We start from the raw sequence: 24772 nt of genomic DNA, 5'->3' as shown, positions 1-24772 counted from the left end.
TGCCCCCACTCAAAGACCAGAAGAGGATTGTAATACTGTGTGTTAGGCGGGGAAATCTATGATATATGATCTTCAACTTTTATTTTGAGAATAAATGAGTGTTGTATTACAAATTGGAAATCCCAATACGAATGGTAGTTTAAAGGATATTTATTATGTTTTAATTGCATGTGTTACTTGATTATCTTTATACTGTTCTGTCATGTTGATTAGTTTCATGTAGGGCTGATACCACTTTGAACCGATACCGATACTCTTACCGATACCCATCGATATCGATACTTTAAACTTGCAATAATTAAAATTTGTTCAAAATAATTGATCAATATTGCTGTGTAAATATTCTTCTCCACTTATATGCCTCAATGTACCTACAAATTTGCTTTATAATATTCAAGACTTGCATCAGAATATTAAAATAGGTATGATATAACCACAAAACATAGTTTTTCGTGCAAAATTGGTGCAAAATTTGAATTTTGTATAATTTCCAGGATAATTAAACCACGAAAGTGTCGTGCGCCATTTTTGCGGACCCCGTGAAAGACCTAAATGCCGGAAAAGTATCTGCTGGTATCGGTAGATAAATTCCACTGGTATCGGCCGATACAGATACATCGGCATCGGCTCAGCCCTAGTTTCATATAAACTCCTTTCTTCAAGTTGTTAAAATGATCGTGTAGTACACCAACACGCTATAAACAAGATAGTTATTTCAAATAATATACGAACACACTTCTCTTATGAAAGGACATACGCCTCTCTCTTCAAGAAAATATGTTTTTCTCTCTAGATATCTTAGATGTGGTTTATTAGTTGGGGGCTCCCAAGTTCAGGCCATCCTTCAGACTAGACCAAACATCCAAATTCCATTGAATTATATCAAACCACAGCTAGTTGTACATTAGGTTTTCCTATGCTGGGATCAAGGGTTCGATACGAACGTAGTTAATGGACACTTTTGAATATTGTAACTTCGACTTATTATCTAGATTGAATTACTTCTGTACAGTTTTGTTCTATAACGCTGGTGGTAAAGCTTTTGTCCTAAATAAAAGGTTGATTCTCTTGAAATTTTTAATCCCAGTTTCGTTTAAATAAGCAAATATATACAACGGATGAGTGACGTCACACACTCAACCAATTAGTTGTTTCTGTCACTCAGGGGAAGATCTGGATATTAGCGAAAAGGTCCGTGACCACAGGATTCCTTCTCGCAATAGTAGCAAGGATGCTGTTTCACTATCTTTCTACCCAAGCATAATCAAATTCCGCCGCATCAACGTGACAACCAACATCCTTAGGAGACAAGAGCTCTTCACTCGGCACCCCTCACCAGCGAGCTCACCGCGTCAAAGAAATTATGTCTGCATACATGTAGATTGAACTACAAAGCTAAGAAAATAGTTTGCAAGCTAAATATTTGGCCGCATGGAGCCCCCCACCCTTCTTCCCCTTTCTAAGCAATATTTCTGGTTATACCACGTGTTTGTATTCCGTTTCTCATTCTACGTCGCTTTGCTACCTCCTGGGTTAATCGTGACTATGAGGAATGATGCATTGATGAAATAGATGTTGAGACAAAGACAATGGTACATTCATGCCATACCCAGGGCTCGAACCCGCGACCTCTGGCTTCGTAGCGCATTACGCTGACTACTCCGTGATGTAACTGTATTACGCATACAAACACAAAATTAATGTACTTTCATAATACCAAGTACTATCAATTTGCCGGTTTAATTAGAACCTATCGAACATATTGCAGATACACACTATTTGCAACTTAAACTTGTTGATTTTTGTGAAGGGGCATATAAAGCGTGTTACTAAAGTTATGGATTTAGTAGAGAAGTTTTAAAACACGCTTGCAGCGGACGATTTTCAGCACCTAGATTTTTTTTATCGAAATAAACAGCATCGGAAAGCAAAAAGGATCATAAAAATGTCGAAGTTGCAACTTGTAAGCTTTTTGTTAAAATTTAAATAACGAATTAGAATGCAAGAATGTTCGTGCACAGTATTTGCTCGCCACCTTGACGTTCCAGTTTAGGATCTCCCGTCGCCACCAGTTGGCGACACTGAACAATGTAGGAATCGATACTGGCTGGGCTCGCATCAGCCGGGGTCGTCTTTTCTTCTCCAGTGAAGCTTTGGCCTCTGGCAAGGGAAGAACTTCTCCCCTCTTCGCTTCTTCCAGCAAGTCCCAAGTCCGAAGGAAGTGTGTTCGTTGCCGGATTCCGGCGTCCACAGGTCGTGTTGGATGGAAGAGCAAGCCGAAGAACTCCCTTCACTCGCCGCAAGTAGCGGGAAAGCGGACGCCGATCGCTAGCTCAAGTTGAGAAGCCCGTAGCAGGGTCATCTTCAACGGGTCAGCGTCTGTCAGGTCAGTGGTGTGTTCCCCGAGAGTGCCAGCTGGTGCTAGAAAACAGCTGGGAAAAAGTTGGTGCGTGCATGTGCGTGTGAATGTGCTGTGTTGGGAAGAAGCTTAGGGGGTGAGAACCGGTGCGCTGAGCCACCATATTGGCTCTTTTTCTCTCACCCCCTTCTTCAGACGAGGGTATGTCGCTTTTGTGTCTAGATTTCTCGGTGATTTTTTTCCCGTCCACCGAATCAGCTGTTGCCGTTGTAAATTCAGGAAGCAGCGTACTGTGTTCGTGCTGTATCGTTGCATGACTGTCTCAGAATTTTTTTTCTTCCGCCTCTCTGGGTGCCGTATTGCGGAAGTCTCCCGTCATTTAGTAAGAAATCGTGCATTTTCCATGCAAAGCGGATTCTGACACCTCTATTCATCATGATTGTAACGCCAAACGATTGCAGAGTATACGGTACACCTTACAATCCACGTAATATGGTATTCGCTCTAGTAATTTCCATCGGTTTTACACAGTAACGTATAACGCTTTATCACTTTTAATGTGCAAGTCATTAATTGGATTGAATCAGACAAATTAACACAGCAACCTCTCAGTTACCTATGATCATTGGTGTGCAAATGGGTGGGTTTGTAGGGGTCATACCCCCTCCCTCCTTTGTGGCAACCTTCCCAAAAAAGAACGTCAAACGCAGGAGAAGGATTACAAAATATTGAACTGAGTGAATAAAAAAAGGAGACATGAACCTCTCTTACAAAAATCCTGGACACGCTGCTGTATATCTTAGTTATGGCACATTATATAATTGTGGTTCTGGTAAATCTTATTATTGCTATTGATGAAATTACAAACATTAAGGCTTTGTCCTAGATTACAACCGGTTTATTTACTTCCAAAACATGGGGTGGGAATGCTTCTGTTAAGTCTTGGTCCATGACAACTAGGTTTAGTCGTCCTCCTGGCAAAACGTGACTGTCTGTCAGCATGTACTCTGTGTATATCCCCCCACCTCCAAAAAATGTCGATGCCCATGTCATTAGTTATCCTGTACTGTCAGTATTTTTCTCTCAACAGGCGAGGGATATGTCGTAAATTTACTGAGCAGTGTTGCTTTTAGAAAACCAATGGATTGCTCATTCATGTAGAAATGAGATTGTTCTAGTTATAGTGATTAACCCCCATCCTGACTTAGTTTACTTCTGTTGTAGGTTGTATTTGGGAGGAGCCAAAGGGTAACTGCAATAGTTCTAGTAATAATTCAGATTTCAAATATTTCACACCTGAAAAATCTTATTCATCTCTGTAAATGCTCTTTTAAAGCCTTCCCAAGAAAAGTGCTTAAATCGCGGTTAGTGCTTCTGTATTAATAGCTGTATTTACTTCCCCCCCCCCCCAAATTGGACCAGACCAACTCGGACAAGCAACCACGATCTCTTACCTGTTTAAATGATTCATAAAACAACTGAATATCTGAGCACCTTTTAACCAGAAATCGTGAAATTGGAATAGTTTGCTATTCAATTAGGTTTTGTTAAGTTACAGATGGTCGAATGTTATTTTCAAACTGGTGCCTTTTAAATGTTTCAACCGTTTTGTAAGCATCTTTTGTCAGGTATTGGTTGTTTAAATATTCCCAACAGTATGTAAAAGGAAAATGATCGAATTGTATTATGGCAACAATAATGCTGTACTCCTTTTGTTATTATATTGCTATTTGCGATTAATTGCACCATTGAACTGTTAGCACACAGTTTTAGGAATATGCATCATTCTGGTAGAATGCATATGCAAATGAAAATAACCTGTTCTAATTTCTACTCACGAGATAACCCGTTTGTAAATATGAGAAGGCTCCTTATCAGATCGATTCGATATCCAGAATAAAGTGCGGTTGCCATGTCTACAACGGTGCTTCACACTTGCATCACTTTCGCAGTGGTGTTAACTTACTACTAGGCATATTTGGATAAATTTTCATTAACAATAAACTTCAATGATCTTCGGTGGTTTTGCTGCTGAAATTGGGTTTCGTAGCGTGCTCTCGTTGACTTGCATTGTGTTATTTCTACTGCAAATTAACAAAATCTCAGTGGATCGTAACAAATTAGAATAAGTACGCCGATAATATGCCGGCTCGAAAGTTCGGGGGCAGCCAAAATTGGCAAAGTGTATGTAAAGTAAAGAAAATTTACTGGCGTTGGTTCAGAAATATAATATCCACAATAAAATCGGCTTTACATAAAGTTCTCCGAAAGAACTATGTATATTATTATTGTCATGTACCATTAGTATTGGCATTCTATTTCATTCGCCATCTTGTAACTTTGTGAGTGTAACCTAGAGAAATCATTTAGCTTCATTTAATCAAACAACTGCAAATTCATAATGTATAGGAGGCGGAGGATTTTCTTGGGGAGGAGCATGTGTATGCATGCTATTTAATCGGTTGTCTCCTTCCTAATTCGGAAAATACTGTTACACTTATAGCGTAGTGTTTCTCAGATTACTACAAGACCATGGCTAAGAAAAAACAACGAAATCGACAAATTGGATAGAATGGGGAAGGAAGGTGTTGAACAGGTTTGGTGAGGTGCTGAAAGCAGATGGCAGAGAACGGGTCCGACACCGGCATACAATCAGCTGAGTGAAATGCTGAGGCTAGGGACACCAGCTGCTTTTTAAACTCGTCCAACGGCACCATTTAAAGCGACTCGCAAGTTTGCTTCTGTATCGTTTTCTTATCTGCAAGTCGTTTTCTTGATAATTAACGTCCATTGTTACATCCACAGGATGCGCGTGTTTCTTATCTGCATACCTCCTAGCAGAGTGCATTTTCTTAGTATCGTCTGGCAGTAGTGTAGCGGTACTGACTAGAAATTCAGTACAAGTCGTCGCCGAAGGTGGCTAGGTGTAGTGTGAAGGTTAGTCAAGTGGAAAGATGCACTGGAGAAGTTCAAAGACAGGAGTTGCCCAGGGGGGCTCCCCTCCGAATCCTCACGTATCTGTCGTTTTAAGGATCACTGCCAATACTCTTAATTCTGATTCTAATTAGCTAAAACATGCGATGCATGAAAGATGCTGAACTAAATTTGTAGTTCGTTATATTAAATCGAATTCCTTTTGCTTTAAATAGAATGCCGTAAAAAATTGCAGTTCAGAGGTTCCTTTCAGTAAATGAGTATTATTTCTTACAGTATCTTAATTCAAAGCTTCATGATTTCCCAGTTCGTAGATTTACAGCAGGAGATTCAGCAGCGAAACAGATTACAACTTTCGAATAGAGTGTAGATTGGTGCATAAAGTGGACTTGAAACAACAATTCAAACAAACAACAATAATTCAGTTCAGTTTCGTTCTTGTACAGGGTGATTCAAAGGTAAGGTACAAACTGAAGGAGTGCATAGAGTGGTCAAGTTTTTAATATTGTGAATCGGTGGGATAGGAAGTGATCCCTAGTCACCTCTTGATCAACATACCAATGCCGCAATAGTAAGTTGTGCAAAAATGCCCATAACGATTTATGTTGTATTAAACCAAAATTTGTCTGAACTGCCGACCACACGTTCAATACAGGTATTGCATTGTTGACACACTCTCCCAACTACCCGAACTACATCAAATTATGCAAATATCCTGGCTAATGTGTGTTATGGAACGCCCACCGGTATCTCATAAACCAACTATGCCCCCAGAAACAGAAATCAAAATGTCCAAAATCATAGGAGCGCACTGGTCATGCAATCGGAATTACACAGCCGATCTAAAGTTCGGGGTAGGCGAGATTCATAGCCTCGAAAACGACCACCAAAGGTTTGTGGTTAACTTAGGGTTGTGTTATTGGCGGTCACGTTGTCGGATCTTAAACCTCCTGCTTGGTGGTTTACTTTTTATCTCACCACCGATTCCCAGAGTGCGTGAGTGTACCTTCGTAAAGTTCATCTATGCATCACTCATCTTCATTGTCGTGATTAGCCAAAATTGGCAGAAGTGCGATGTTAAATAACAAAAGTACAAATACGAAACAAGTGATTCCTGACCTTCACAGGCCTCTACTGACTCAGGATTGCTTTCTAGCTCACGGATTTCTACAGTAAAACTGTTTTATTTTGACCTCTGTTTACGCTCATTCAGTTTGTTCACTACTCTTTGAATCACTCGGTATGCTCTTCAATTTTCTTGTTGACGAGTTGTCAAAAAAGCGAAGCTCAACTTAAGAAACGTTGTAACTACACCCTGCCATTACATGCCCATTACAACACTAATATTGTTGCGAATTAATCTCGAAATTCAACAGTGCTCCAAATGTTTGTAGTAGTTCATTTGCGTGGCTACAATGTCGCTCTGCGTCGCCGAAGCATTTACGTCTATCTGCGTCAGAAAACCAACGAGTCCTCACGTAAGACCACGCCACCACGACCCTTGGGAGCACTTTATCGATTGATTACTGACGAGAGCTGCAGAAAACACGTTTCAATGCGAGTTATGTAAAAATGTCGCTGGTGATAACACAACCGGTTTATTGGCATGTTCCGTTCTCAAGGAAATATTGTTGTTCTTGGCACATATGTTGAACAGGCACGAGACGGGTGAATAGTTGATGTCCTGACTCGAACGCCAGTTCGGTATCTTTGACACAGCTCGAGAAAAAAGCAGACCGGACGCCTGTTCGGTTTCGAGCCAGCACCTTTTCTGAAAGGCGCTGTTGTCACTGCAGAGCAGTGATGTGCGTCTACGCGTAAATAACGATAGTCTACATTCTACACGTAGATTACGTAATCTATGTAAACAACATGGCGAAAGATGATAACTTAGCAAAGGGCGCCGTGGAAGTAAAACAAAATTATACTGCGTATCAGTTGCTGATGTGTGAGAAGAACTTTTCATACTCTTTCTTCCAAATTCGAACACTTTCTCACCTAGGAAGAAACCTAATATAGGAAATATTCTAGTGTTTTATGGGAAAAAGACCACTCTTGGCTCACGACTGCCATCTGTTGTTGTTTTTTGCATACTATTTATCTTCTTCCATAGTTGATAATAGAAGAGAAGAAATTTTGTTGTAAATATGATTCTTTTCATTTCGTTAGAAACCAGTATAGTTCAAATTTCACTCTCCATTCATGAAACCCTTGAAAATTAATTTTAATGCATTTTAGATTGTCTACGTAGTCTATGTAAACTACAACCCAATGTAATCTACGCGTAGATTACGTGTAGACAACGCATGTAGACGTAAACTTATAGTCTACGGCACATCACTGCTGCAGAGTTTAGACATCCATTCATTCACTGCGACGTTACACTTCCAATGTCTCTCCACTGTACATAAAAATAGCACAACACAATCTAGCAAAGATAACGCAACCGCAACCTCACGTTAAGAAATCTTTAAAGAAAGTGAATTGGTAACATCTATGCTGGGCTCCACGCGGACATGACGGATGGTTGTTTCTCCTGTAACAGAGGGAGCTGATCTTTCGGAACTTTCTGTGAAGTAAAATAACGTTCGAATCAGGACTTCAACTTTACGAGGTAGAATATTTTTCAAATGTTGCTACTCTGCACTGTGTTAACGTTATACTGATTAAAAAAGTATGAGTTTCTGATGTTGCCGACACATTAGAAACGCACTAGAAACCTCTTGTTCTTAGTAAACTCGGATACACAGATTGGCCAAAAATATTTTGTTCACAAGCTTATTCTGTTTAGAACAGTCATATTGTTTTTCAGTTATATAAGCAACTTTATTCGACAAAATATACACTGATACAGCCATTTATAAACAGCTAACAAATACTTTCGTATTCGCACGAAGTTTGATCAAATGCCTAAAGTTCGCCTTCAGGCCCAAATTAGTTTCCGACAAGTTGTAGTTCTTGCATCATCTTTGTTGTATCTGGCGGATATAAAGGTAAAAACTTCAAATAGCAGATCCATTTTATTGAACTGAAGTAACTTTGAAACCAGAAATATAAATGAAAAAAGAATCTCTCCGTGTAACTAGTACAACTCCTGTGTGTGCCTAATCTACAATTAGTATTTTGTTGGTTAACATGTGCATGTTACATTCACAACGAAATTCTTTTTAATGGGACTATGTTGAGGTTTTTCAAGACATGCACGTTGACAAGTTTATTGATTTGGTTTATTTTAGTTGCTTTTCTTCCACTTTTGGCTAATCGCGAAGATATTGACGAGTTAAAAAATGTATCTTCATTTCCTTCTTGTTTAAACATGTACCATCGGAAAAATAAATAAGTATAGTTTTATATTAAATTTGTAGAACTTATCATGACTGTGCTGTGCACGTCAAAATCTCATGTCCAATTAGGTGACCTTGGTTGCGGAAAATGAATTCCCTTCCTTAATGAAAAAAATGCAGGCAGGCAACAGAAATAACGAACGCTTGTTATGGTAAAACAATGTCTGGTCTTCGTGAGAAATTTAGTTGGAAGATATGCATGCAAGCGTATAAAATGGTTTCGAAATTTTATTGCAAGTTGTGAGCTGAGAATACATAATAGTGCTTAGCGTAAGACATAAAAAGAGTTTTTTTTATTAGGATTTTTAAAGATGCAGACATTAAAATGACCAGGCTGAAGGAATATCAATAAGTCTCTTGTGCTATATGTGGAGTAGAGAAGCAGCATTCGTACTTATTGCAGTGGTTCAAAGGATTATAGTTCCCGGAACCTGGTGGCAGGTCCTTGTTTTCAATACAAGAATACAACTCTGCTCTGCCATGCTACCAACAATGCCTTGTCGACTGTTACCAAGCGCGTTACGTATCAAGGATCATGTGACACGAGACCAGGTTGAAAGATAATTTTTCCATAAAGTGCACAGTCCGCCTTCTGGATCTTGCTGGACAAAACCTAGAGCCGTGAAAGTCTTGTTCGGAGCAAGTCAATACAATCTGTTACTACACCCAGCAGTCGACACACGTAGGGCCTTCTGCAATTTGCTCGCTCGGCTCAAAGAGCAATCGCTGTTCAAATGCAATAACAATATTCTGTGCATAGTTTCCATCGATTAATTACGCATGCCGTGTGACGTCACCGATACTGCACGTCTTTAAAAGAACGCACACAAAGCACGAAGGACCGAAGAGATCTGTGCATAAGCACGTTGTTGCTGGGCGACTGCCATTGGCTGTCATCGACGATGAAGTGCATTTTATATGGTTCTTTGTCTTGACTTCGTTCACATTCTGTTATGTGATAGCTCCAAGAAGACTGCAAAGAACATGTAACCGCTACCTGCTCGAGTAGACGCTAAAAAGAATAGCAAAGGCTGGATATCGGAAGCGATTACTGTCTATGCGTTATTCGTGATGACGTAAACTAAACCTGAAGGGAAAAATGTATCTTGATATCGGATTATATTTTGCCCCGATTCAAGAAATCCGTCACTTGAATGTTGATATTTATTTATCCGCCATGTGCACATCAGATATTTATTTTCGCCATGTAGACATCGGATATTTTTTATCCTCCGTGTGAACATATATTTTATCTTCTGTATCTCCACATGGGATATTTTTTATCCACCATTTGGACAAGTGGTATTTTTTATCTGCCATGTGGTCATAGTAAATCTATTTATCTGATATCGGACATCGAATATTTACTTATATCCACTCCGGATATCGAATATTTATTTATCTGAACTCCGGGTATCGAATAGTTACTCATCTGCCATTAGGGTTTAGATACTTATTTGTCACAGGATCATAACATCATAATTGGAAGTGTGCGTAATGTTAATGTTGTGAAATATATGTTATATATATAATTTGACGTAGAGAACACTGGGTGTAAGAGTGATCCTTTCTAAAGACGCTAAGATGTGATCCTCCCGGCGATTGTTCCTTCATCCATCTCATCACCATTCATCCTCATCTTCGCGATTATCCAAAAGTGGCAGAAAAGCGAAGTATAATATGCTAAATCAATCAGTTTTGAGAACACAACTGCATATATTTAAACATGCTACTTACCACCAAATAGAAATTGGAAGTGTGCGTAATGTTAATGTTTTGAAATATATGTTAAATGAAAGTAGCCTTGCATGAATCAATCCGAGATTACAGGCAATTATTACATACCAATTGCTAAGCTATCGAGGAAGTCATACTGGAAGCTGAAGAAAATTAGATCAAATGTGAAATGCAAAATATTTTCACAACGAGGAGGTGGAGCATACATTAAGTACGAAAGAGTGTCGTTAGGAGTAATTTTAAAATCAGTGTAAGATATGACTTTAATTACCCCCCCCCCGCCCCCCTTGTAGCAGCAGTAACGACCGAGGTTGTGCGCTGTTCTGAAGCACAATCGATGAGAGGGTACGGGGACCGTCGCAGACTTGTCGCATTGCTTGCGAATTGCTAATACGGGAATAAGTGTTCGCGCAAACATGCGGTCAAGTTCGCGATGCAGATTACACCGAAGCAGCAAGGAGTTATTTTCATGCATAATATGCAGTTCGCAACGCGTTCCACTCGTGTGGGATTTGAATCTTACTATTACTGGAGGAATGAATTGGGAATATTCACAAGTAGTGCGTGTGTTGACTCTTTACCGGCATGTACAGTCACCATCAATGAAAATGGAGCAAAAGAACGAAAACAAGTCCTCTGCTCAAGAAGGACATGAGAGGGCTCGACCGATGAAAGCGTGAGAGGGGAACTGAGTGCATGTAGGGGAAAACGCGGCTGCAGATACCAGCCGTTTGCAGCAGCGCGCAGTGCCTTGCTCCACCCACTCGCTATCTCCCCTTCTCTACCGTTATGCGCGGACTTGCATCACAGACTCCCGAGACAGTGTACATCTTGAAATCCTCCTCGCTTCTCTGAATAGCTTTATGCGTGTTGCCTAACTTAACAGCGATAAGCGAACGTCAGTAGTACATTTTCAGTGGTAAGTTCGGCCACCGCCGCCCAACGTTTAAAACGCCATTCATGGAATTTGATATTGCAGGATCTGTGTGTTCACATTTTTTTTTATTGCGGATGACTGTACAGTGACTGTACTATAACACAACAGAAGTGCATGGTGTTTTGATCGAGCACTTATGTCAATCAAAATAAGAAAAATATTTTTTTCAAGTACAGTCACTGACAGTTCTGGGTTGCAACGAACCCATTGAAAGTAAATGGGTTTGTCACAACCCAGAAGTGTCTGTCTGTGGCTCTACAATGGTTTACTCGAATCTCTCTTTTCGCTTTTAAACTGAAAATGTTACTTTTATATCATCAGTAAAAAAATAATTGTCCGCTACAGTTCGTTCTTATCTACAATAAAGAAACTGTAAAAGTAACTGTAACTATAATTCAGTTATTTCAAACTCAGCAATTTTAACTAAGTTAGATAACAAAATTAGTAACTGCAACTGAGTGAGATGTCAAGTGGCTGTAAACTGGGTGACGTTTCAAATGAATAACACTTACTGGGCGACGTTTCAAATGAATAACACTTACTGGGTGACGTTTCAAATGAATAACACTTACTGGGTGACGTTTCAAATGAATAACACTTACTGGGTGACGTTTCAAATGAATAACACTTACTGGGTGACGTTTCAAATGAATAACACTAACTGGGTGACGTTTCAAATGAATAACACTAACTGTGTGACGTTTCAAATGAATAACACTAACTGGGTGACGTTTCAAATGAGTAACTATATCTGAGTGACGTTTCAAATGAGTAACTATATCTGAGTGACGTTTCAAATGAGTAGCCTAACTAGAACTGAGTGACGTTTCAAATGAGAGTAGCCTAACTAGAACTGAGTGGTTTCAAATGAGTAACTATAACTGAGTGACGTCCGAAATGAGTAACTGCAACCGGGTTGCGTTCCGAAATGAGTAACTGCAACCGGGTTGCGTTCCGAAATGAGTAACTGCAACCGGGTTGCGTTCCGAAATGAGTAACTGCAACCGGGTTGCGTTCCGAAATGAGTAACTGCAACCGGGTTGCGTTCCGAAATGAGTAACTGCAACCGGGTTGCGTTCTGAAATTAGTAGTAACTTCAACTGGGTTGCGTTCCGAAATGAGTAACTGTTACTACGTTACTTTTTAAAAGGTATTTTTTCCATAGACTTCTGTGCATAAAGCAGGCATGAAATAAATCGTTAAAACTTTAACCACTGATAGAAAGTGGTTTTAAACACACTGATTTGGTGTTAATTCAGGGGTAACGAAATGCTGCATGTTCCAAGTTAACACAGAGTAGGATCTCCTATCTCTCTAGCGAAGGGATCCAAATCCAAGGTGTATGTAAGAGGTTGACGAACGGGCGATTCTAAATTTAGATTCTTGGAGAGGGAAGCTCCAAATTCCCGCCGTCGCTGCTTCTTTGTTTTCTTCCGGCTGTGACAGCAGTGAGTAGCGAATTCAACATTTGCACCTGTGAGGTTATGGTTAATGGTGCATATAAGAAGGAATTGGAGGTCTGGCCATTGCCAGTTTTACTAAGGAGGGAAGATGTTCAGAGCTAAAAATGAGTACTTTCCATTTACGTACAGTCAATCATTTGAGCAGTACCACTTATCGAGTCCTGAAAATGTGTAAATTAAGACTTTGCATGTGCACGGAGAATGAACACAAACCGATGTACGAAATGAATAGTTTATTCGTCTTAAAACAATCCAATAATTGCACATTTCTCAAGTATATTATGTAAACAAACAAGTATCACATTGTCTATATTAGCATTTCGGAGAGCAGTTCACTTTGTATAGCCAGTATAGCCCCTGTCTCGGAAGTATGTGGAGCAAGGTCGCGCATAACGGCAGAGAAGGGGAGAAAACTAGCAGGTCGACCAAAGCAGTGCTCGGAGCTGCAGCCGCGTTTTCCCCTCCATGCATTCACGCCCTCTCTCACACGAGTTTTTTTTAGCTCTACTTGCCCATACGACTTGTTTTCGTTCGCTTGCGGCACTCCCCGGTGGCGGAGTGGTAACGTCGTCGCCTTGTAATAAAGGGGTCCCGTCTTCGAAACCCGGTGGAGACAAGTGGTTCGGATCCCACTTTAAACTGTAGGTCCAGGCCCGATTAGCCTATCTGTGCACAAAGTGGACTTGAAACAACAATTCTCGTTCGCTCGCTCCAGAGATCACCAGGACAGAGAATACCTTATTATTTTGGTGTAGTACAATGGCACGGATTTTGTTTTCATTGTAGGTATTCTATCAGAGTTTCCTGAATGTGCTCGCGCTGTAGACTTTCGTGAAATTATTTTGGCGATAATGAGTACCAGATTCGTAATCATAATCTATGTGGATCCATGTTATCGTTCGCTTTTTTGTCTGTTTTTGGTGAACTAAGAAACGAATCCGTGGACAACTTTATTTGCTGATATAAATAACGTCCTGCCGATTAATGCCTTGTTGAACTTTATGCTGAGTTATATATATATAGTGCTACAAGTGGCGAGTGTCAATTTGTATTTATTTATTTATTTATTTTACATATCTATTCTGTACAGGACTCTATACTGCTTAGATTAACTTTTACTCTATTCAACAAAGTTATTTTAGTTAGTCCAACATAAAACAATATTATTATTTTTTACAGCCCAGTGCATAGGTTCGGATGATCTGTGGTGATATATTAATAAAATGTTAGAGAGATTCAGGACCAGTGTGGGATTCATTAATTTGATTACAGAGACTGTCACTTCGTCTGTCTATGATTGTTGGTTGCAGTTTCACTTCGTCTGCTTGTGATTGTAGGTTGCGCTTTGACTTCGTCCGTTTGTGATTGTAGGTTGCACTTTCACTTCATCCGTCTGTTATTGTAGGTTGCACTTTCACCTCGTCCTTCTGTGATTGTAGGATGCACCGTCGCTTCGTCCGTCCGTGATTGTAGGATGCACCGTCGCTTCGTCCGTCTGTGATTGTAGGTTGCACTTTCACTTCGTCTGCTTTGATTGTAGAATGCGCTTTCACTTCTTCTGTCTGTAATTGTAGGTTGCACTTTCACTTCGTCCGTCTGTGATTGTAGGTTGCACTTTCACTTCGTCCGTCTGCGATTGTAGGTTGCACTTTCACTTCGTCCGTCTGTGATTGTAGGTTGCACTTTCACTTCGTCCGTCTGCGGTTGTAGGTTGCACTTTCACTTCGTCCGTCTGCGGTTGTAGGTTGCACTTTCACTTCGTCCGTCTCTGATTGTAGGTTGCACTTTCACTTCGTCCGTCTCTGATTGTAGGTTGCACTTTCACTTCGTCCGTCTGGGATTGTAGGTTGCTCTTTCACGTCGTCCGTCTGCTGCTGTAGGTTGCACTTTCGCTTTGTCCGCCTGTGATTGTAGGTTGCACTTTCGCTTCGTCCGTCTGCGATTGTAGGTTTCACATTCGCTTCGTCCGTCTGCGATTGTAGGTTTCACATTCGCTTCGTCCGTCTATGATTAGGATGCACAGTCACGTCTGCCGCTTATGATGAAATTGCACTTATATAGTCTTGACAAAACCATACATATATTTTATTCCGGTGCGGGACGTACGCGAGAAAAACTAGAAGTCTTACAAGACCCTCCAGCCTACTTCTCCGAGTGAGAATTCCCCAACCCACTTCCCCACAAAGAATTCTCTGCGGGCATTCTTCTGGCAGCCGTACGGGAAGTTAACCTTGCCAGCTGATTATAGTGTGCGAGTATTTTGGTTCAAGTGCAGCTGCTGTAGCGCAGACGGACGGTGGCCAAAGGACCCAAAAACACAAACGCAGGGTCGTGACGTAGCGTTTCCTTCAGGCTGCCAGGTTTCCCCTTCCAAATTGCACTTCCCGATCCGCATTTCGTTTGAGTGATGGTATCTTGGCGTTTGCCGCCAGGGCATTCCTAAAATGGCTGCTGTGCGAGAACCCGATGCCACGTAATTCATTCACTCCCGTTCGAGAGAGGTGTACGGTGCGGTTGTCTAGCGGCGTGCGTACAGCGTGTGTACGTGCGGCCTCGTTTGCCGAAAGATCTAGAGGCAAGCGCGCGGGGAATTCGAAAGATGTTTTGCATCGGATTCCCTTTAGTTACGCTGAAGTGCCTTGGCGATTTCAATTGTCCAATTGAAACAGTTCGGGTACAGCGCATTGAATAACGTAGTGTGGAAAACGACCCAAGAAACTGGTTCCCCAGACGGATGAGAAACATAGATGGCAGTGCGATCAATCCCGGTGCTAATTTTCTTATGACAGTAATGCGGCTTTGTTAGTTTTTGGAATATATTATGTAGATTTGTTTGTCTTGAAAGGCGGTACGTGAATTGATGGAAACAGTTATATTTGTGGAGTGATTTGCAGTCACGAAATGACATTAATTTGGAAAGAAAAGTAAAATAAAATTAATAAATAAATAGCATGCGTAACACAAGAAGAAACATCGCAAAGTGATTCCGGACGTCAGGTGTTGGATTGTGTACTAGAGTTTTATTTTTCTATGTTATTAGAATATAAATAGTATCCTGAGAGATATTTCATACCGAGGCGACAAACCACAAGTGTCGCTTGGAAGCGAGCAGTCCGTAATCAATGCAGCCTTTCGAACCGTAGGGACACAAGCTCTGACTGCACCGTTTCCTCAAGGAGATTTTACACCAAAGCGACACGCGACAAACGATACGAGGATTTCACACCAAAGCTACACGGGTCCTTCGGTCCAAGGCAACTTTCACACCGAAGCGACACATGTTGCTTGGAAACGAGCCATCCAAGAGCAACATTTCACATCGTAGCGGCATGACGGGAAGCACAGTCCGGCGTTCGGTTGGTGAAATCCTCAAGTGATAAGTGTCGCGTGCTCCTTGTCGCTTTCGTGCGCAATCTCCCTAAAGCAAGACACTCATTGCATCGCGCATGCGCGAACAACAAACCACGGCAACATGTTGCAAGCTATTGAGGAAATGGCCCAGTTTGAGCGACGCACAAGCGACAAAGCGACACGTGTGACTTATCGTGTCGCCTAGATCTGTTGTTGTAATGTGTGGTTTTTCGTGTCGCTTATCTGTTGTTCGCACAATTAGCTTAGAACGCTTGCCAATAGACTGAAGGTACCATGTCGCTTGTTACTTAGTTGGAAACTCTCCCTGTAGCGCGTCGCTTCGGTCTGAGCACCCTGCCTTTAAGGAGCTTTCCGACCGAAGTAACAAGTAGCACGCGAATACGCCATATGAACGTGTCGTTTGCTGTTTGGACCCTCATGTGCAATGAATGCTATTTTACAGTCTGGAAGTGTGTGTCACTAGTGTGACAGTGTGAACAGTGTTTAAAGCGGAAAAAAAGCGACAGTAAATATCCAAAATACAAATGCTTCAGTGTGTATATCTTTAAAAGAAATGATGATGATGATGATAATAATGAACCTAATTCATACACAAAAATTTAGTTGCCAAGAACATTCCACGCGTATTTTTTCTCCCGTATTATTAACGAAAGTATGACGATAACAGGACGTGGTCGACTGTCTAGAATGTTCGTTAATATATTCGCAACCACTGTACCAAATATCATAGCAATTATCATATTCATAGAAATGCTTCATGTAAAAGAATCAGACGTTACAGCGAAAACTCCATTTACTTCCATTATAAGCAGACGAATACCAATCACCGGGTTCAACACCATCGCCTCTAGCGGATCATTTTCGAGTGGAATCAGCCAGAGCGCGCAGAACTGTGCCGTTTTCCACACTACGTTATTCAAGGCGCTGTAGTTCGGGGGTAGGGTCTCCCTTATCGCACAACGCTAGGATAACCTTGCGTTCTGACGTCAGACGTGGAATGTTAGGTTGGCTCTTTTAGTATAAATACACTGCAAATGTATTATTTATGCTAAGAGAACTAAACCTAGCTTGACAATAAAAGCATTGCCTGATGACGTCAGAACTCAAGGTTGTCCTATCGTTGTAAGGGAGACCTTCGGGGGTAAGGGTAAAGGACGCCCGCAGAAGGATTTATCTTGAAAATTTCATGAAATTCTAATGCTGAGATCGTATTGATATTTTATTGCAAATAACATTCTTTTTCTGTAATTTGCAGGCTCTAAATTACAGCAGTTAACTGCTATGTACAACAAAATAACGAGAGAACGTTTTCACCAGAAGTGCCATGAAGGAGAGCAGATTAAGTGTTCTGTTTCATGTCTGTGCATCGTGAAAAAGTACAAAAAGACAAATAACTGTTCATCAATAAAATGTAGATGTTTATGGAAAAGAATGAAGGCGAAGCCACTTGCTATTTAAATACGTGTAGTCTTAAGTATGAACTTGTCAACAATGCCAAAGTATTTTGAATTCAATTTCGATTTTCTTATGTATAAATAATAATAATAATAATATCACCATCATCAACAACAACATTAAGCAAAATGCAAGTTCCTATGACGAAAGGGTAAGATATTAAATCTTACTCTGCCCCCACCCCCAAGGGTGGCACTTTCGGAAGGCACCCCAATGCCAACCTCTGCATCCTGGGCTGCGTTTTGCAGAGTAACCACGCTCTGGCGTATGTACCCACTTGCAGTATAATCCTCTGTGAGACGGGGCCCTCCTTAGTGGCGTAGTCGCTTTGTAATTAAGGGGCTCCGGGTTCGTTAACCGGTGGAGGCACATTGCACCTGGAGAACGTGGCGTGCATGCATATGTGAGACGAGACTGTGCTAAATCTCGTCTCGGTACAAACCCTATTAAGAATGGAATATGGTGGTATAATGATCCTTTTGGCGCCACACTGCAATGATATGTAAAGTGCCAAGTCGATGTGCATTTTGGGTTGCCTGCCTCTAAGAGGTTGTACCGTCGATCCAAACATCGCTTTCCAATTAGTTTTAGATCTGATCTCCTGCCCACTTCTGTCCGAGACTGTACATTTCTACGCCTATAACGCACCCCTTCGTGAACGCGTTCTTGTTTCTGATGGTGGCATTGTATGAACCAGTTCAACAAGAACGTTTCTCGAAAATGAACCGCAATTCCCGGTTCCCGGAGGAAGCAGCAGCTGCAGTCCCCGTGGGAGAGCGATCTGTTTCGCCCACTCTTGCGATTTTTTTGCCTCTGACGTCACATGCTATGTCCGGTGGTCGCAAGAGCAGGAAACTCGCCAGAGCGAGGGATGTTGAGCGACAACTGGGAAAATGATGCGTTGGACAGAGACGTGGCATTTGAACTGTGAAGTGACTCATTGTACCCAGAACGATATATAGAAGGACTAACTACAGCGATGAGCGAACTTCACAACATAAAGTTCCAACCTCGCCGTAGAGTTAGACAACCCACAACTCATTGCTGTGAAGTTAGTAGCTCAGGGTCTAGGCGTCCCATTTTTATTACCGGTGACTACAACTGTATCAGACTGTACTTAGAGGAAGGGGGGTGGGTTCAGGTGTTCCTGATTCCTCCATAAAATATTGTCAGTACTAAAGTAAAATAAGTAAATACTTGTTTACTGTTGTATGAATTTACTTATTTCCAACGAAAGTAAGGATTCGACTGCTGAGATGAATCATTTTTGTATGGACAGTATATGAAAAATGAGTGCATAATAATAATAATATGCATCAAGAAATAATAGAGGACTTCATTTTTCGACATCTGACACTGACAAAGGTTTGGTTATTAACATTTAATTTTCTATTTTAATATTAATTTCCTTGTACAGTCACGGAAACGTCTGGGTTCTAATACCCTAATTTACTTTCAATGGAATCGCTACAACGCAGAAGTGTCCGTGACTGTAGAGCACCTGTTTTTATACATATTTTAGTGATCTTAACGAGGAATAAACTAGATAATGAATGGGTGCTGTTTTGTCTACATTCCTACATCATCATCTTAACTATTCATACAACACTAAAATTGTATCAATAGTAAAATTATTAATAATGTTAATGATTATATATAATAGTATTAATATTAGATGCGCGATTGGTTGGCCCGAGAGTACCCCTTTCAAAATATACGTGCCTGATGCCAAATTGTTTGAGCTATTGCTTCTAACATGTTACAGTGCATCACGTTTTAGTTTACCATCTAAAGGAAGTTTACAAAGTATGTGAAAATGATCAAAATGCTAGAAGAAATGCAACTGTGTTTGAGCAATTGAAGCTTTAATGTTTACAGGAAAATTAGAGAAATAAATTAAATTCATTATATAATTGCAAGTGCGTGTTTTAACAAACCGATAATAGATAAAATGCTGCACCGGCTAAAAATAACTAGATCACCAAATCTTGCTAAGTCATCCTACACTTTTAGCCTTTAACGACTTACCATGCTTCATAATGAAAAGAAGCTAATGTAAATCTTAATGATTTCTACTTAATTCATCAACTAAGAAATTCGCGTCTCATTGAATCGCCCTTTCAAGATTAAGATACGAATATGTACAATCGAGCTTGACTAAACAATAACAAGAAATCACAACATCGGAAAATGGAACTGTAAATTTATTGTCCATTTTATGCACATTTTTATATGTACTGGTATGCAGACTCTATTTATATGATTTTCTTAATATCTAATCCCAATTACTATAGCCTAAACATTTATTTACTATTTTCTTATCTTTACTTCACTACCAGAGAGAAATGAAATGGAATGTTTCATAGGACATAACGTTCGGCAGGTTTTCGAAAAAAAAAATCTTTATGGCGGTCTGCATATTGGAAACGTAAGCTCGTAACCTCTTTGTTAAGGGAAGGAGTTTGGAAGGCAACCTTAAAGAGTGGATAAGAACTGAACACAAAGCACCGTAATTCACAGCGTCAGCACACTTGTTTGATCAGCCGCAAGGTTAGTGTTTGCGCAGCAAATATCTCCTCTACGACATGTTAATTCGTGAAGAAGCGTCTGCCGTAGTATCCGACAAAGGCATCCTCGGGTGAATGGTGGAGTGTACCTTCTCCATTCGCGAGAAAATCTTGTTGCTTGGTGTGGTTCTTGTATGTAATCGGCGTGCGAGCATCTTCATCGTTTGTTGTCCAATGTAGGACTGGACATTTCTTGTTTCTGTCGTTGGACAAGCTGTTTCTCTAGTTCCTACAAGGAACTTCCATAAGGTATTGTCAATTGTGTGGTGTTTGATTTATTTAGTCATAGTCTACTCTTTAGGAATACTGTCCGTACAGATATTTTTAAATTTTATCTTTAACTTTTATTTATTGTAAACGTTTTGTTGAAAAACTGTATTGGCGGAATCCCGGGTCCGATACCCGGTGGTGGTGGTTGGGAGCCCACTTTGAACTGTAGGTCCAGTCCCGATTAGTCTTTCTGTGTATAAAGTTGACTTGAAACAAAAACTAAAAAGATGCAAAGAGTTGCACCCATGTTTCTTCTTTTAAAAATGTACGCAGAAAGTTCACTTGCTTGTATCCTACTTGGTCGCTTTCATTCTTCTGCCAACTACATTATTTCCATAATTCTACTGATGCTCAGTCCTTTGGCGAAGCTGAAACTGATTACCATTTCAGACCAGGTGTTCCTAATTTAAAACAGGTGTATGGAATGGAGCTTTATTTTTAGTTGCTGTGAATCATTGCTACGCGCTTGGAATTGGTGCAGCCACTTAAAGTGCGTCAGAGGTAAATTGCTCCTGCAGACTTCACTTTGTTCTCGGCTGCCTTCCGTGTCCTCATCTGGATTTTATTTCGAACCCCGTCGAGGATAGCTGATCTTTCACTTCCCATCATGCAGTTGCATACTGTAAAACTAAGCTCCGTTTGAAGGTCAAGGCCTGCCAAGCGTCTTTTCATTGGTCGATGCGTGGTCCTCGAATAGTGTCCATTGTTGCTGATACCTGGCTTTCAAAACATGTATGGTGAGGGGCACATCCAGCTGCTAACGGGCACAAACTAAATGCTAAGAGCCCTCCTAACCTAACCACATATGCATTATTAGACCTAAGCAGAATTGCAGATTAGGAGCTCCAGGTTTAGAGCCCTTAGCAACTAGTCATAATGACTGTGAGCAGCTGCAAGTGCCCCACACCAGATTAGATTCATTTCAAGACTGAAGTTTCAAGTAGCTCCCCAATTATCTTCACGATACTGGGTCAACACAGAACCAGTAAGGCTCCTATCGGAAATCGAACCACGAACCATTCGCATCAAAGGCTACAGGGATAACATTTCAACCCATGCCCAAGCATGGATTCGAACCCGGAACCCCTGGCTTCGTAGCGTAGCTAACTACCACGCCTCGGAGATCGATGCGTAGATGGAATTAGAACTATAAAAATGTCTCTTAATCAGAGATAACTCTGATGGATTTTGATTGCAATGTAATATTGATTTAGTTTTCAACATTTTCTGTTTCAGAAATGCGTTTGATTCACGTATCATGTGAAAAAATGTACCTTATTTGTTGTCGATGCCTCAAAATTATGGTGAAACTATGTTTCTCAAAATGGCTAGAAGTTGCTGAATCTCATTGCGAACTTTTTAAATAATAAAGGAGGGATTAGTAAACAAAATGCGATGTAAAAAGAAAAAGAAAATGCAAAATCATACTCCTGCTCTAGTTTAGCTTAGCCTTTGCAATACAATGGAAGACCACGCGATTTCTTTATCAGTGAAAGAGCCAATTAGAACACGTAAACCTGGTAGCTTTGGAACGACTCATGACGTTGCTTGTTGCCTTGAGATAGCAAAGCACACAATTTCTGTTGAACTGAGCTATAAAGTGGTAGCAAACTTTACTTTGCTGGAAGTTATTTAAAGGCTGTATGGTAATTATTGTCCAGTCTCATTTTGGGAATTTCGGTTTACCAAGAATTAGCAAATTAAAAATTCAAGATTGACGTTTCCTGTCGCGAGTGATGTTCCCGAATTTCACTTCAAAAGTTGATGTAATGTAACAGAATATGAATTTCATGTGCCTTATGTTCTGTATTGAATTCTTGCGTTTATTACTTCTAAATGTTATTTGCCTACATGCCTTGTTCACATGCACCTCGTCAGTTTTGGATGAATTATAGTTTGTTCGTAATTCAACAATACGTCGCGGTGTGTGGCAAATCTTGTTAGTGCGAGGTAGACAGAAACCGAAGTGGTACATTTTTCCCATCCTCTGGACAGTCCGACTCTTGGGTCACTAAAAGAGTATCTGAACTGGAATATTCTATCGGGTGTTCCATTTACAACGCAACCCGGAGTTGGGGATAGTACAACTTTTGAACCGGAAGTGGTACACATATAATCCTTATACCAAATTGAAGCCTTGTTCATGCATATATATATAAACCGGAGAACAATGATTGGATTTCATTAGTGTCCACGCAGTGTTGCCAGATGTAACGGGAAGTGTAAATGAATTTTTTTACAAAGCATGAAAAATGGCACATAACACACATGTACGGACATGCCGTCGGTAATTTTCAGTTTGGTTAGATGTATTAGCTCGTCATCTATGGCAATGAAAAAGAAATGTTCATTTCTACCTATAGCCAATCGGGATGAGACGTCTTTAAGGGGGAACTAGGAAAATCGTTGTTTTTAGAAATGATGACTGTGCATTGGCAACACTGCTGGTGTTTCAATTCCGCAAAAGGTGGGTTTCGAAACTGTATACATCATCATCGTGCAATTAACGAAAAAAATAAAAAAAAGATACTTGGAAATGTTCATGAAAATAGTGTTACTTACATACACCTGGCAACCATGCGATGCATCAGGAATTTATCACAATGAGCTATTCTCATTAACATTGACAGCAATTACATATTCGGATGAAGAAACAAACTTAGTTACAAATTGTAATTCGTATTTGGCCAGCTCTTGTATATTTTGATTTGCGATTTATTTATTATTTGAGGAAATCTATCCTATCACCTCTGTGCAATAAATTCCAAGTTGTATGAAATAAAGCTTCTCGATCATATTCCAAAGTGTCGGCTATTATAACAAAACATTTCTCCAGATACATGCACTTTGGAGCAAATAAAAACTTTCCCAAAGATAAATTTTGGGTTAGGTTACTGCAGCGGGGTATTTTATTCGTTGCAGGACTTTCAAGCTTTAATCTCTCGGGTTGAATTTCAATGCCGAATTTGATATCGTTCTGCGGAGCGCCCAAGTAAATATTTCGTAGACTCTTACACAATTTGTTATGTCTACGCTGAATCGGAAGTGACGTCACAAGCGAAACGTGACCGATGGAAGTAGAGCTCAGGAATTCGAGTTGTAAGAGGCTGTAGCAGTTCGTGAATGCAATTACAGTCATTTCCTCTTTAGTGCTAATAAGTTCTATCACCGTGATCCGTGTTATGAAAATTATGTAGTATGACGCAATATTTGCATATTGCAACTTCGAACCACGCTTAAAGTGAGGCACGGTCTTCAAATATATACGAATTCGTTAATAAATGTCAGTAGTGTGTGTACGTCAGATTTCACGTTTTTGGTGTCACGGTCCAAGGTTTACCTCGACTGTTCCCTGGAGACTAAAATAGCGCTACTTATCTGTTCCGGTTTGTTGCAACAGTTTTTGTAATTGATACATCGCGATTGTCTCAATTTTGAATAAGTCACATATGCAGCAAGACAACATTACAAATATAAACAAAGACATAAGGCGACAGCAGGGCCGGCGCTAGTAATTTTGCCGCCCTGGGCAAATGCCGATCCCTTTCGAACGCCCCCCTCCCCCCGTCCTTACGCAGCACCGAGAAATTGTAAATCAATATATTCCTAAGTAAAATATCAAACTATAAAATAAATAATGAAACTTGTTACTCTATTTCAATACTATTAAGCACAAAAGGATATCTCGCTCGACCACAGTTAAACTCTAAAAAATGCGACACTAATTTTATATTATTATTATATTTTATGAAAACTCTCTCTCCCTCTCTCTTAAACGTATCTTAAATGTAACAAGTATTAGAAAAGAAATGAAGGCTTGACTACATGTGTTTACCATTGTAGGTCTGTGATATATGATTCGATTTTTAAAAGAATTACATGTAATATTCCCGGATCTCCCGCATGGGTGATCTAAGGTCTGAATTCTCCCCCCCCCCCCCTTCCTTTCCGCTGGCCCTGGGCGACACAGAGCGAAACATAGCTGGTACCATTTCTACACAAGAGTTTCCATGAAAGTTTTTTTTTAATTTATTTTTTATAAAACAAGAATGTAAACAACAAATTATGACTATTTGTCATACCCAGACGAGAAGAGAGACATACTAAAGTTCCGTGAATGAGGAAACTTCTAGATGTGTCTCGTTTCGAAATCGAAACTCGAATCTCGGTCTCGAAGGGAAAGTTTCGAATACAGTAAGATACGCATATTTTTTTATTATGCAAAAAATGTACTTACAACAAACTAAGAATATAAGTTTATGCACCTGAAGCAACCTATCTATGAACAATCAGACGACCACCCCCTTGATATGTCTAAGATTCGTAGTAAGTCA

At 40.3% G+C, this 24772-nt stretch overlaps 1 protein-coding gene across 15 annotated transcripts in view; it reads left to right on the top strand.

The window, feature by feature from the left end:
• LOC146001631 (sodium-driven chloride bicarbonate exchanger-like) overlaps window positions 1-24772 on the top strand; it is a 263578-nt gene that overhangs the window by 127189 nt on the left and 111617 nt on the right. The window contains exon 1 of one of the 15 annotated variants that reach the window (XM_083139196.1): window positions 2136-2386. The exons of 13 other annotated variants lie outside the window; for them this stretch is intronic. The gene's annotated coding sequence lies outside the window, so the exon portion shown is untranslated. Of the gene's footprint in view, window positions 1-2135; window positions 2387-20397; window positions 20418-24772 lie in introns of those variants that run through there. One more of the 15 variants, XM_083139199.1, reaches the window with a different exon arrangement.

This window comes from Lepisma saccharinum, chromosome 17 (genome assembly GCF_977018435.1).
Source record: "Lepisma saccharinum chromosome 17, izLepSacc3.1, whole genome shotgun sequence".
Lineage (NCBI taxonomy): Eukaryota > Metazoa > Arthropoda > Insecta > Zygentoma > Lepismatidae > Lepisma > Lepisma saccharinum.
The sequence above is the reverse complement of the archived record's forward strand: the minus strand, read 5'-3'. Positions and strand labels throughout refer to the sequence as shown.